Consider the following 15285-nt stretch of genomic DNA (forward strand, 5'->3'; position numbering starts at 1 on the left):
ATAGATGCCTCCCCTTGGGCCATACATGCCAACGTTCTTGGATCTATCAGTTGACAAGCTCCACGGAAAAGCAGCATTCAAAAACAGTTTTCTGTTGCCGGCATGCAAGCAGGTAAGGGTGGATAATGTTCTTAGCGCCACAGCGTCAATGTCTCCACGGTCAGCAAAAAAACCTTTGAATGCTCTTTTTGCGTTAAGTATTGTGCAGACCTTATGTTTACTATAAGAACCACAATAAAACCACTTTCCACCGCAGGTAATGTGCATCCAACGTTCCACCGGATCTGTCCATAGGACGAGCTAATAGTGTAGCAGATGCCATTGAGCGGATGTGCCGCAAAAGGGCGTCGGGCATTTTCCAAGTGTGTCAACTGACCTAGATCTAAGAACATTTGTACACACATTGCTACCATTGCCAAGCAGGTCCAGATATTGTTGGAGATCTGCTGTTTTCCGAGGAATGTGTTCACAACATTCACACTTTCATCAATGCAAGCACATCTTTTTTTCAGTAATATTGAGGAACATTTCAGCGATCAAGGAAGTTGACACCGAAATGTTAAAAGCAATAAAGAAATTAAAGCGAGGCTGTTCTTGGGTGCAGATTTTATATCTTGTTTTATTGTTAAGTGCAGCACTGATTTGTTTGCCCCATTATTGAAGCATGCATATCACCTAAGGAATCATGCTCTTCCATCGTTGTGGAGAAAGTCTACTGTAGTACCGCTCTCCTACGTCACGGTGGTGGCGCGTCGGGCGCACTTCCGGTCTGGGGCGGTGGGCAGAAGTCGCGGTGCGAGACATGCATTCCTGCGTTCTTTTGGGAGAAACCAGACAAAAAACCTGCCTTCTCATCAAAATTCTGCGACGGAACTGTACCAAGAGACTCTGGAAAGGTTTGAAGATCAGTTTTCATGTGTTTCTGCCCCTCCATTCGTCCAAAAACGTGGATAGTATTCGTGACAAGGGCAAACCAGACGCTGTCGAACTACGATTGCTTATGCTGGCAACACTTTGTGCTCGACAGATGTAGTTGTATTCCAACATGAACGAGAGAAAACCGCCAAGTTGTCCGGACCACCCGGGGGTTCAGAGAGTCTTCAAATTCACACGGCCGCCTGATCGTTCTAACTTGTCTGCTTTTAGAGCGCAGCTCTTAGGGGCCCGTTCCCGGCTTGAGCGGCGTTGGCGTAACCAAGGTCACTCTAAGGTCACATGACCCCTCCCCCAGGGTCACGTGACCCCCCCCAATGACGTCACCGGCATCCGCATCATCGCTGATGACGATGCGATGACGCCATCATCACTAATGACGTCACCGGCATCATCACCCCCCCCCCCCCCCCCCCAGTACCCTTTCCTCCTCCTCAAGAGCTGCGCTCTAATTTGGCTGTACAATTTAATGTCTTGGAGGAGGCAAGTTGGTGTACAAAATATTTGAACCATTTTAACATATCTCCCGTTTCTTCATTCTTTTGGCGCTCACCTGGAGAATTGGTGGTTACACGTTTTATCGACATTTTAGGCAGCAGTGTCAAAGTGGGTTTTGTTCATTCTTGTTATGAATCAGAAGTTTGCTGAGACGTCAAACAAACTGAAGCACCGCCTGGTGGCGTTTGCAAAGAAAGGTGTCTATATAAAAGAAGTTTCGGTACACTGCGTTTCAACTGTAAAACGTGGTCGGCAGGTAACGTGCACTGTCATAAAAGAAATACCAACAATTTACTTATATGAAAGACACGAGGGAATTGGGTACAAGACTTTATCCATCAAGAGGCGCTGGGCCTAAAGAGAACTTCCATCTTGCAAGGCTTGATCCACGATTCAGGGCGGTTTGAAACCTATGGTGTATGCAGAGAACGAAAGTGCCTATTAGGTGAACGGAAACAGTACCTTACCCGAACATGTAGGGCAACACACAGTAGTCGGGTGCAATAAACTCGCACTTGAGCAAACGTCGGTTTAACAAGTATTTCAGAATAACAAACTTTAAAAAATCTATGGTGCTTTTCCTTCGCATTCTATGCAAAAATGTTTGCTCTACGAAAAACAAATTTCGGAATAGCGAATATTTCAGTTCAACGAACTTGATCGGTGGACCCAGGATTACTGTTGTGATCAGTTCAACGAAGTTTTGTGCTCTGCAGTGCTGGCGTAGCTGATGGCCGCTGCCGCCATTGCAGCAGCGGTGCGGTAGACAAAAACGAACCATGCGGTGCATATTTTTTTTCTTTATCACTGGTTCCTTTCGGCCATCTTAGTCTTTGGGTAACAACGGCAGTTTGTGCGCCCACTTACGTAATAAGTATGACGAAATGGAAGCGGTTGTCTCTCAGACTAATTGAAATACTTTCAGCATCTGGACAACGGTCAAAGGCAAGTGAACGTTGCGAAGGACTATCGGATGCTACCGTCGACGTTGTCAACGTTAGTGAAGCAAAAGTCGAAGCTTGAAAGAGAAACTGCATTCAATCCCAACAGGGAACGACTCTGCACAGAATATTTCAAGCCAGTGGACAGTGCCGTTGCGGTACGACTTCCTCACAGCAACTAGCCGTGCCAGAGGATATGCAAAAAAAAAAAGATGCTCTCTGGGCAACTTTGTTATTTCATGCGCTTTCAGAGCGCCGGTGCAAATGAAAATTATTGACTATTTTCAAAATGAGAAAGGCAGCAGCGTAACTGTAACACACTTTGTATATATCAGTGTACATTACTCCATAAATTGCATTTCACCCTTTTGACTCAATGTATGCTGTGCCCTAGGCTGTTCCATATTCCAGTGAATATATTGAGTTTAGTGGACTCCTAGTTAAGGGAACTATTTCCTTGAGTCCCCAGAAGTTTGCTCAAGTGAGAGTTTACTGTAGAGAGTTCTAGAACTTAAACGATACTGGCTACTGAAGAATATAACAGGCAGCAAAACATTCAACACAACAGAGATCTTGAAACATGCATTGGTAGTCCAGCAAGTTATGTTTCAAAACAAATTTGTGTTCACAAACAAGAAAATTGCCCTTTTACCACACTATTGAGGCAAAGGCACTGGTAAGGCCTCATTCATACAAAAATTGATCACTAACCCGTAAGAATGTCCAGCAATAGGTTTCGTGGCACTTTAGATTCCGATCGTTGTATTTACTTCTGATTTTATCCCTTATGGGAGGGGTGAGGATGAGAGCTTTCTCAAACAAAATATAATGGTGCAAGATAACTAGTGTAGGTAAATGTTAAAGGGGCCATGAATCGATTCTTCAACTTCCTTCTTAGCTTTCCTCAACTTACAAATTGTGCAGTATTACCAAAGGTATGGGGGCGTAAGTATACCTCTAGCAGTTCAAGAGGAGGAACTCCCCTCTTGCTCATGGCGCTTGGATCCTCATTTTTGTACTCGCATGTCACCATTCTCCCCCTAGGAAATTGGCCCTTGATGCTCGTCGCTCAACATTCAGACAAAAGTTGCTAATCCCCCCCCCTCCCCAGCCTGTGGCTTCCACAGTACTATGCACAACTAGCATATAAACCGGAATATAGGTCGAATTTATTCTTGAAATTGGACCTGAAAAAGTCGACCCTCGTCTTATACGACAGTCATTAGCGGAAAAACAAAAATAATCTCGCAACACTGAGTGCCTGAAGATGCCATTTTGTTTTTCTTTGCAATGGCCTAGCACTCGTCCACTTGTCATGATTCACTTTTACTTGTGCTCCTTGGTTTGTTACATCTACCGTTGCTGCTCCCGGAGCAATAATGAGCGGAAGTAGAAGACAGTTCACAGTAGCTTTTTAGAAGAAGGCAATCGCCTATGCAGAGATCCACCGGAATCTTGCAGCGCAGCGAGAGTTCAATGTATCGGAGAAAAGCATACGCTACTGGCAAAACCAGAGACAAAAACCGGCGGCGTGCAGCAAGGCGAAGAAAACTTAATTTCGTGGAAGGACTGCAGTGTACCCCGAATTGGAAACAAAGGCGGCAAACTTTATTCGGGATCTGTGCGCCAGATCGATACTTGTGATGTCAGAGAGCATCCGTATAAAAGGCGTTGAGGTTGCTCGTGCCTCCGAGCTCTCGAGGGCGCAATTCAAAGGGACGGCATCGTCCCTTTGAATTGTGTTAGTGAACTCGTCGTCGGACGAAGGCTCCTAGGAATCTGAGTAGTAACACTCGCATACTTCCTGTTTTATTGAGTGCAAAACAATTAAATAAATCTGCCGTGTTTTCTTGTCCTTTCATATACTTGGACAATTTTGTCACCAAGGTAAGGTTGCATTTTCTCACCATAAAAACTTTTTTTGCATCTTGCAACTTGTAAATTAAGGGGTCGACCTATATTCCAGTTTATACAGTATCTTCCGTGCACCCCTAAGCCGACAGTGCTGTGGAAACTATGTGCTCGTTGGGCCGGTCACACTTGTATCTTCAGCCACATGATCACGCTCCTTTGCGCATACCCACATGTGCAGAATGGGGTCAGGTGATGGACAGGAGGGCGGGCGAGGTTTGTCAACTGAAGTCCCAATTTTTCACCCCCTCAAGGATGGTGAGAGATCTCGCGGTAGCTGATGTTGGTTCTGAACCTTACTTTATCCCATTGATGTATTTCAATGTCTGTGTAGCAACAAACTGAAAGAAAACTTGAAAATGAAGCACAGGTTGTCGATTGCTTGCTTCACAGAATAAATAGCCCAGCTCGCGTCCGATTTTGTTGCCCGTGGGAAGCAGTTTCTTAGCAGAAAATCCCCTTTTTTTCGGTTCTCGTTCCTTATGGCGGGAAAAACCCCAGTCGTCTGCTCTTGTTCCTCTCCCTAATGATGCATGACGGGAGCGCATTCTGGTGCACACTTGATTCTCAAGGTGCAGCGAGTGCATGGACGTGTGGAGTGCCGACGCCGAAATGAACTTGCTCCATGTTGCGAGTGGGTATGCATGGGCACGAGTGCCCATGCATACATGTAGTCATACACTGTGCACGAGCATGTGGCTCCGACTTTTATCTTGTTTGCGTGCAGAAGTGGCTTTAACGGCATTGCAGAAATTACACTAGCCTTGACAATGAAGTACAAAAAGGTTTACGCCAAGTCTAGACACTGTTGCAAGATCACCGAGCCACCACTAAATGTGTTCCGTTTCAAAATGGTGTAATTGGCAAGACTGAACCGCCACCAAATGTGCTCTGTGGTAGAGCACAAAAGTACATCACCAGACATGAGTATCCAAAATATACTTACAATGGCTAGCGGCGCCTCATAAAAGTCATGCAATGACCCTCTGCTTGGCCACTTAAAGGGCCCATGAAACGATTTTTGGGTTGGGATAAATCATTTTAGATTGGGATTTTACTAATAGCACATCGTTCAGTGGACCAAAAGAAAAAAGGTAGAAAGTCAAAAGCCTGAGTTTCAGTGCGAAAATTTGAAAACAGAACGGACTATTTCGTACCTCCTCCCCTTCGCAATCTCTCTGCCTTTTCACTGTGATACATCCGCGGTCCCAAAAGCGCGTTATCGGGTCCAAACTGACGTCACACGCAACCGGACCTCACTTATTCCCTTCACCCCTAAGCTGACATTGTGGTGGAAGCTACGCGCTTGCCGGACCAATCAGCCGCCTCCCTTTCATCACCTGACTTCATTCTCTGCAGCCACATTTGCCACGCTCACGTGGCAAGTGTGGCTGGCCTAACGAGCACGTAGCTTCAACAGCACTGTCAGCTTCGGAATGAACGGGGTGGGGAAAGCAACTTTTGTCTGAATTTTGAGCGACGGGCTAATCTTCTAGGGGGAGAATGGATGTGTCCGGGATTACACAAACGAGAGTGCGAGCAAGAGGGGACTCCCCCTTTTCGTCTTCTGTTTGGTGGAATGCGCGATTTATGAGTTGAGGAGGAAAGCGAAACAGGAAAAAGTTGGAAAAGCGTTTCATGACCCCTTTAAGCCACACGCAGTGCCGTGAAGGGTACAGGACGGCATCCATGGTGCAGTGATCCAGGGTCCCGCCCGTAGTGTTCCGCTGCTGCCTTGGACAAGGTGAAAGCCAGCTCATTGATGTCATGGTCCCCGGTACCTGTGGTGTGTAACCATTGAGTTTAAAGGTTATACAGCCACCGACCGATATTGTAGACCCAATGGGGATCGTGCAGAATTCCGAATAATTGAGCAGTATGAAAAAATGATTTTAGCCTAAAAATCACTTTATTATTATGACTTAAAACGCAAAGTTGCTGCAGCGATTGATGGTTTGCTGTACGGCATGGTACTGTATGGTACTTCGCATTTCACCGAGTCCTTTTGTCACTGTACACAGACGAAAGCATTCGGACAAGTTACGCGCTCACGGCTGCACAATGCTCGCCAACTGTGGGGCCAGTCGGTAGACTTTCTCCTCGGTGAAGGGCAAAGTCCGGTTTGTAAATGCTATGCCGCTGGAACAAATGCGCAGATTGATCGCTACTTCCTTGGCGATACAACCGCTGCCTTCTCACGTCGACACACGGGAAATACCGCAAACAAAAGCAGACACCGTCATGACTTTGCAAGGTAAAACCGGAGGCCAAGAGCAGAAGAATTGCTTAGAGTGCCGACGTGCTACGTGGCATCAGCAACCAAAACCTGCCATTTAAAAAAAATATATACTGGTTTCTAGTTTCTTAGCAGGACGTGACGTCACGACAACTGACGGCAGTGATTGGCAGGCGGTGTGCATTTTGCCACTGAATTCATAACCTGTCACCAAATGTAGTTTTTAAACATGGCAGATATAATCTGGCCTGTTTTCGTCCGCAATGCTGCCGCCTAGTCTGTCGCATAAATTATTTTTGTTGCTAAGGGGCAATTGGGGCTCTACGTAAACATAGGATGGACGTGCGTGTGGGAAAAATAACATGAATGACTGCCCCCAACATTGACTCTTCAAAGAAACTGCCAGAAAAAAAAAAGGCCAATATGTCAACATTTTTGTCCTTTCCCCATTTTTGGTGGCTGTCGTGTCAGATTGAAGTATAAGTAACTAGCAAAATAAAAATAAATAAAAAAGTACATAACGTAAGGTGTAAATAAACTCTATAGATATAATACCAGTCCCAATGGTTTAAGAAAGAGGCTGGCTTTCTCAGAATGCCCCCCTCTCACTCAAGTCCGTATTGAATCTTAATATGAAGTTGCCCCGAAAAAGCTGCAGAAAATGTACATAGTGACAGAGCCCATAAAGACCACACCTGCCTTTCACATGGCCTTTCAAACTAGATGCAGTACAGGACGCAGAACGGTACCCATGGGCTAGCTGCAGCTGTAGCCCAGTGCTTGTAGTATATCGCAGCTGATGGAAGGGAGGGAGGCCAGCTCCTTCCATGCCGTGGTACCGGGAAAAACAATACAGATGAGCCACAGACGTCAAGCGCCTTGAGTATTTCTGTGCATCCATGAAGCCAATCTGGGACAGCAACGACAAAAAACTTCAGTAACACAGTGAACAAAAGAGTAGGCATGCAAGCGAGCTGTGAATTGTGAACACAACTAAAACCCAAGGCACAAGAAAGCAGAAAGGAAGAGGTCTTTCCACTTCCTTGCATGTCGGGTTTGAGTCTCGCACGGGGTAGCAAAAAAGCAACAATACTGGTTCCCTAGTCTTTTTCTGCGTCAAGAAGCCTTGGAACAAAGAAATCCTACTGGTTATTCATCTTGTTTTCTCTTCTCGGGCCGATTATAGTGCACGGTGCGGAAGCAAACTGCCTCGAAGGGGCTCAACTCACACTCCCAAGAAAATGATTGGCGAGCAACCACTCCATTGTGTACTACGTGCACTGTACGTTTTAAGCAGGTCTGTTTTCTGCTAACACGACAGCGGTAGGAATGTTACTTGTGTCGAGCTGGAGAAGCCATAGTGGGGGCTACCCCAGCTACGCCCACGCTGGCTCTTATGGCGGTTATGTGCAACGCAGACAGCTTTCCCCATTTCCACCGAGTGCCTAGGCAGACACAGAAGCAGCCAGATAAGACAAATCGAGGGAAGACGCAGAGTTGTACAGGCTAAGAGGGAACGACATAGTGTAGCGAGCTTTTTAGTCCAGGCTATTCCTCCGAGAAATGCAGTCGGTGGAAATGTAGGTCAGTTGTTCTTGCCATTAATTTAGGTAACGAATGCAAACATTATACTATTTGGCACCTTTTTCTACTGCAATGCTGGTCACCCGCAACGAAAAAACGCCACAAACTGAAAGAAAGTCTGGTTGCATTGTTAACACAGACACCAAGTCCACCAGGAAAAGCCATCTGTGCCATCCACCTGTTCATAAGCGAGCTGGAGTTCATCAAAGCACCACCGAGACTCTCTCGGGAGTATTTGGTTCCTTGTCACTAATTATTGAATGAAAACACAGTGCACTGCTGATTACTGTCGGCGCAGCCTTGCGACTAGGACTGCTGTCACTCGGGTGGCACATATTTCGCTGGCACGACATGGCCTGCGAGCCACATATATCCCTAAAAGAAAGCTGCATAGAATGCACTTACCGTGGCTAGCGTCGCTGCCCAGAGAGCTTGCACAAACCCTCCGCATGACACGCAGTGCAGTTCAGAACAGAGCAGCACTGGCTAGCCAGTTGCTGCGAAGGCTTGCAGTGTCTTGCTGCTGCAAGTCACCTCTTTCATGCCTTGTGGTACCCATCAGTTTCAAAACAAACGCTGATGAACCGCGACCAGCCATGACCTGTAGCACAAGGGGGAAAAACGTATGAATGTGCAGTCTCCTATCTGTTTGCTTTTGTCTAACGTCTCTGAGTTTTCTTTGAGAAGAAAACAGCAATGACACTTCTTTCACAGTAACGTGCAAAAGAAACAAAAACGGCTCGGTTATTATCCTGTCTCATAAGTTGTGTGCAGCAAAGCACGGGTGCGAGGGCGCAGCTCTGCAGAATGTTCTTTTTGCGCGGGTACTCGTGCAAAAAAGGCGCTTTTTATTGTCATGTGCTCGGGCCTGCGCCTTTGCTGCACACAACTTATGAAACAGAGTGTATAGCACGCCTCCGTGAGCACTCGCGTACGGCGAGAAATCCATGATATCCAGGGTACGATAGCAGGAAACCTCGCAAGGGTGCACGAAGCTGCAAGTGCGCCAGAATGTGCAGCTGGAGGTGGTGACAGAATGACATAGTTTGAGAACATGAGTTTACTTGGGTCAAGATATAGAAGCGAAAAACGTAACTTCCTTGCCGGCTGATGTTAAGAGCCATCGGAGCACGACCAACTATTTGTTGTGATCGGGGTATTACGATCGGACGCGGGTTGGTAAAGATTTGAAAAACCCGGAAGAATAAAACCTGTTGCGGGCGAAGACAGACAGCGCAGTTCCTTGTTGACATGAGATGTAATATCAAACACATTATTCCGTCGGATCAAACGTTTTTGTTTAATCAGGCTTAGCTCGGAAGTCTGACGGCAGGTCTGGGGTCGGAGGCATGCGGTTTTTAGAGCTCTTTTGGCGGGCTTTCAGCTTTCTGCGATGCGTGTTTTAATCGTGAGCACAGGCTCAAACAATAGGCAGCGGCGCCAAATGTATTTGAAACGAAGAAGCAGCTCGGACGCGTGGAACGAACACATCGAAATCACATCGCAGGAAAACGTAAATCACTCACCTTTTGTTCGACGATGGTTCGCAAGACACGATTCAAATCGACGACACTCGATTCGGTCACGATATTCAGGTAAAGGACGCAACAACGTAGGCTTGCCGTTCCTAATAACTCCATAAATACGGCGATACGACACGATATCAAACAAAGGAGTCGGAAAAACACAGTCTGTAGCGCAGAAAACGCGTTCACGCGGTTGCAAAAAGCAAGAAAATAAACAAAATAAAAAAAAATAATACGTCAACAAAGTAAAAATAACGAAAAGTTTCCTCGCTAAAAACCGTGACGTCACAAAAAACAAAAACAAGCAAAACAAAATTTTTTTGTCACGTGACGTTATATTTGTGACGTCACTTCCGGTGACGTCGGGTCACGTGACCTTTCATTATTCCTCCTCCGAATCGCTCGTGCTCTGGCTGCTCGGCGCGAGTCACGTGGTACTACCGATGCTACGCTACTCCGTGCCCACGGTTAAAGTGAACTAGAGGCCTCCTCTAGTTCACTTTACCACGGTTTTCCAGGAGAAAACGTATGATCGCTATGGGGAAAACACATGAAGAGAAGATCGACGCAACCCGGCTGATTAAAAAAATAAACAAAGAGTTCACACTTTTCGAAACTAGTTTTTATAATACTGGATGCGTGTGGAAATTTTGAGAAGGCAATTTCCCAGGCAGTGGCGTTTGAAGCAGACGATTCTTTTACGCAGCGGAGATAGGTTTTTTCGGGTTGGCCGGAGCGGGTCACGTGAATGCATAGAGATCATACATACGTGGCGTGACGTCCCCGCATCGTCTGCTGCTTGATGCCGCACAGTCAGTTTTTTAAACAAATTTACTTTCTTACGTGGCGCACAACTTAGCGCAAATTATTGTAAAATGTTCCTTTATTATGTTTAAAACTATTGTCGTTTTGTACATCCCCAAAATATTGAAGAAAAAACCACTAGCCTTGGCCTCTAGTCGCCGAGATGGCCCCCTAAATAAATGGATAGATGTTAAAGGCTTTGTAACGGGCGGTAGCTTGCGCCACCTAGCCTAGTCTGAAAAGACAAACATATGACTCTTCCCACCTTTCTAACGTTGCTCAACGTTGCTCATTACTGCAGTCTGCTATGTCTGCTATACACCTTTCCAAGAAACACTCGACCCCAGAGGCAGCAAACCGCTTTCGAGCCCAGTCACTGAGTTTGAGGCTAGGCCGCTAGGCTCTCACCGACGTCCCTGCTAACCCTAAACGAGTGGACTGTGAATTTGATAGGCGCAGTTTCAAACACTGCTCGCGGCTAAATTCTCCTCTTTTCCCGCTGTATTTCCTGGCTCTAGCTCTTTCTACCAGCCCCAGTATAGACAGGAGAGCACCGGTCAAATCTCAAAAGAGATGCAAAACCTTGAAGCAAAATGAGAAAAAGGGCCAAAGAATTTGACCCCTGTGTTCATGATTCGGAAGCAAATAATGACTAGATTCTAACTGTTTACAAGAGCAAACTATCAGACCAAAAGCTGTCGAGCCCAGATTCGATGCACCCGAAACCTGGCAAAATGTAATTTATTTTAAACTTTGTTTTAAATTTTAAACATTCTTAACCTGCAACCAACGTGTTTTAGTAACGTTGCCTGCAACATACCATATAGCATGTTGCAGGTTATAGGGGGGAGGCACTCACTTGATCGAATGACGTTTTAGCGAACGCCCACGTTTCATCGAACGACACTTTAGCGAATAGTCGGACGCCGCGAAGCGGCGTTTTCGGGTGGGCCAAGTGAGTTCATATTTTTGTAATGAGTTGCCGTAGACTGTCGCCGCGAAGCGGCGTAAAGCGCAGCGCGACGGATGGGTTAACGCGCGCCCCCGTTATTCGCTAAAACGACCATTCGCTCAAATGTCGCCGTTCGCTAAAATGTCATTCGCTCTTGTGATATGGACCCGTTATAGGGCGTGTGAAAGGATGATGGGAGTGGAGGAAGACGCAACGCTGGCGAGAGGAGCGGGTTTCTTTCTCCCCTCGCCAGCATTGCCTCCATTTCCTCCTTTCCCTCGCCCTACCTTCTTCCAAAAAACACTCGACCCCAGGGGCAACAAACCGTTTTCAAGCTTAGTCACTGGGTTTGAAGCTAGACTCTCACCAACGTCCCTGCTAACCCTAACCGAGTGGACTGTGATTTCGATAGGTGCAGTCTGCATAGGCTCAGTTACAAACACTGCTGGCGGCAAAATTCAAGTCTTCTTCCACTGTATTTTGTGTTTCATGGTGCATGTATTTTCCCGAGGACATTGAGAAAGCCTTGTACCACATCTAATAAAAAAAAAGCAAAAAAAAAAAATATACAGTAAACTATTTTTGCTGGGTATGCACGCAATAAAACAAATGCAACTAAAAATTTTATTTTTTTTTTTTTTACGACAAGTTTTGACGGCGTCACCCAAATAGCCATGTGTCAAACGACAAAGCGCTCAGCTGTCGAAAATAACTACAACGGAAGATAGCCGAAAGGCATGCATTTTTCACCAATAATGTGTTTACAGATGGACAGCACACGGACATACAATTTAGCGAGTGCTAACATTGAAACAATGTAAGGGAATTGGCGTGGCTGACTCTAACCCGAACAACTATTTTTGGCTATGACTGAGAAGGATATTCTATGCGGATTACCTCTGGGAGGAGCGAGAACAGTTGTCATTGTTTGCCAAATCGCGTGGAGGGCCATTTTAACGTCCTTCCCCTCCTTCATTTCCCATGAATGTCAAGCAGGAACACTTGAATGGCAGGCACTTACCAGCCCTATTTCTCACAGAGGAAGATAACACAGAGAGTGTATGCAGCATGCATCAGAAAAATTAAGTGGAAACTTTCAAGAGGGGCCAGAAAACATTGAATGCAAAAGCGCCAAACATAGGTAGAGAATCGTGCTGAGCGAGTTTCTACAGTCCAAGAGAGTGGCAGAAAATTTCTACCCGATAGGGGGCGCGATCGTCGCACCAGCCACATCAGCATCAGCAACATGGCGGTGGCCTAGGAGTGTTTTTTGGAAAGGTGTATAGATCCCTTCCAAAAAGTCTGGCAACAGCAAAAATCCGCTAAAGAGTCCAGCAACATTGGGCGGCCGACGCCATGGTGAAGGACCCGTTGCGGCCGGTGCAGTTGTTTACACTGTGGCGTTCTTGCGTTTCCTCAATCACTTCGCCTCTGTATGGCTGCAAGTGGCGCTCTCCCTATCACGGGTTGGGTAAACGACATTTCCCAACTCTACACGAGCCGATCGGAATCAGAGCGCCCCTTCGACTAAAGCTACAACTTTCTCATTTTGGTGCGATCCATCTTTTATAGTTCTCCATGTTTTTTGGAAACCTGTGGAATTAAATCCGCCATTACAATATTAAGTGTTATTAAAATGCATGTACCACTCTGGCTGAGCTGGGCGATTAGAGCGGGATTACGCTACTTTTATGTTTGATGACTTGCATAATTCTAAGAGCCAGAAATCTGCCCCGCTCCTTCCGGCCCTCCCAAACTTCTACACTGCAGATTTATTCTTCGTGTTGAAATACTTAGATCCACACGAGCCATCGTTAGTGCAGGTTTTAATGAATGATAATATGCAATAAAAATTACAAAAACAAGAAAAACATTTTTACAAGGTGCTTCAGAATTAAGTTTAGACTCTAAAATCGCCTGCCAAAATAAGGGACTCGACATATGAGTAGAAACTTACCTCGAATACATATTTTACTGGTCGGATTTATGCATTTAAAAAATTTAAGTCCAAATTTCAGACAAAAAAGCCTTGCTTTTAAATGGGTCAGTTTTTTCTTTCTTTTTGTATTTAAAGTAGAGACTTAAAATTTTAACGTGTCAATGGGACTAGTAAAATATTTATTCAAAGTAAGCTTCAACTTGATTCGTTGAGCCACTTATTTTTGAGCATCTCAAAATAAAGTTACAAGCTACAATTAATATCCCGTCAAAAATCAGCATCTGAGTGGATCAAGTTAATACTTGCCTCAAATGCGTATTTTACTTGTCCCATTTACACAATAGTCAAGTCTACTTCAAGTACTACAAAAAAATAAAAACAAACCTTTTGGGGATTTTCTTTTTGTACTTGGAATTAAGACCTAAAATATTAACGCGCAAATTTGACCTCCAAAAGACGCATTCAATGTAAGTTTCTACTTGATACCTTGAGTCCCTGACTTTTGCAGGCAATTTTAGAGTCGAAGCTTTATGTTGAAACATCCTGTAGTCGTAGAGCAGCAGCTTTGTAGGGAAGCAAAAGCTGCAAGCATGTGCATGCTGCTTGGCATAAAGCATGTGCTGCACAGCACTACAGGCAAAGCCCCTATGCACAGTTGCATTCGAGTGTTTGACTGCGTTGCGTCAAAAAACTAATGTTGAGTCACCGGCACATCTCTGCTTCGTATGAAGCATGGAACACAATTCAAGGAGTAGCTTGGCATGCGACATAAGGAGCAGGGACGTCCTGGTTTCTTGCGGCTGCAACGCAGTCAAACACAGTCAAACGCTCTCAATTGCAACTATGCGTCAGGGCATTAAAGCGCGAGATTGTATGGCTTCGTGCGTACCTACATAATTCAGATGCGCAAGTTGGAAGCACCACGAGCTCGCGAATATGTATGCTACCCCTTCGCGAAACTGTGATTGCACAAGTGGTACCATGAGCAACATTACATCTTGACACTTTGATTTTTTCAAATTAGCTAAAAATTAAAAACTCTACCCCCAAATGCAACAAAGTGAGATTAAAAACACCGGACTCAATTGCCCAAGGAGTGTTGGGTGGGAACGGCTCGTGTTTCGTTCTTGCACTTGAGCAGGCAAACATCTGCGCAGCTGTGCCGCTGAATAACAAAACCCGACCGACTCCCGTTAACGGGTTCATCTACGAATACATACACACTATGCTTACAGAGGGGTACGCAGCGGTACGTTGGCATCGTGGCCGTGGAGCAGATGCAGTCAGACTAGCGTCTACGGCATATACAGCGTATGCAACGACGCCCCACTACCCTGCATCATGGCGGCTGGCGCTGGCTGCCATTGTGTCAACAGATGGCGCTTTTTCCTCTGAGGGGTCTATACAGCATATGCAACGACACCCCACTACCCTGCAGACCCTGCAGCATGGCGGCTGGCGCTGGTTGCTGTTGCGTATGACAGATGGCGCTTTTTCCTCTGAGGGGTTCATAGAGCACATACCTTTATTTTCAATAGGCTGCAGAGTTCACACTGATGGCAGAGATTCCACTAATTATGGAGGAGCATCTATAAATATTATACCTAGTTTTATTAATCACCACTCATATATAGGGGAACATGAATGGTGTCAGCTCATAAACTTGCAGTAAACACCAGTTCATTGTCGTTACTCCATAATCTGAGGCACTTAGAAACAATGATGCGAGAGTGCAGTCCTGCACATGCAGTGACATTGCCCTGGACGTAACAAAGAAAGAAGATGGGTGCGGCCAGTGCAGCTCCACCCCCCCCCCCCCCCCCCCCCCCTCCTTTTTTCCACAGAGGGAGGCAGGACTAGGATGAGGAAGGCTTCCTCTGGAGCAGCTGCAGGATCTCGTCAGCACAGACATCTGGGTGCTTCACAAACGGGTAATGGGAACCCTTCTCGAAATTCAGCAC

At 45.9% G+C, this 15285-nt stretch overlaps 1 long non-coding RNA gene and 1 other non-coding gene across 4 annotated transcripts in view; both read right to left on the reverse strand.

Moving 5' to 3' along the window:
* Positions 1–1361: 1361 nt before the first annotated feature.
* Positions 1362–9890, reverse strand: LOC120845211. 3 transcript variants are annotated; one of them, XR_006076639.1, is made up of 5 exons: positions 9630–9890; positions 8509–8704; positions 7269–7429; positions 5230–6064; positions 1362–1841 (listed from the first exon to the last, which is right to left on the reverse strand). It is a non-coding gene; the product is annotated as an uncharacterized LOC120845211 (long non-coding RNA). The 3 variants fall into 3 exon arrangements; XR_006076638.1 differs by having other exon boundaries at positions 7215–7429; XR_006076637.1 differs by having other exon boundaries at positions 5230–7429.
* A 5250-nt stretch (positions 9891–15140) lies between these two features.
* Positions 15141–15285, reverse strand: part of LOC8035881 — a gene marked incomplete in the record, with an annotated part of 11869 nt that continues 11724 nt past the window's right edge. The window contains 1 exon segment of the transcript XR_006076652.1: positions 15141–15285. This is a non-coding gene — a transcript (uncharacterized LOC8035881).

This window comes from Ixodes scapularis, unplaced genomic scaffold, assembly GCF_016920785.2.
Source record: "Ixodes scapularis isolate PalLabHiFi unplaced genomic scaffold, ASM1692078v2 PGA_scaffold7__128_contigs__length_106722199, whole genome shotgun sequence".
Taxonomy (NCBI): domain Eukaryota; kingdom Metazoa; phylum Arthropoda; class Arachnida; order Ixodida; family Ixodidae; genus Ixodes; species Ixodes scapularis.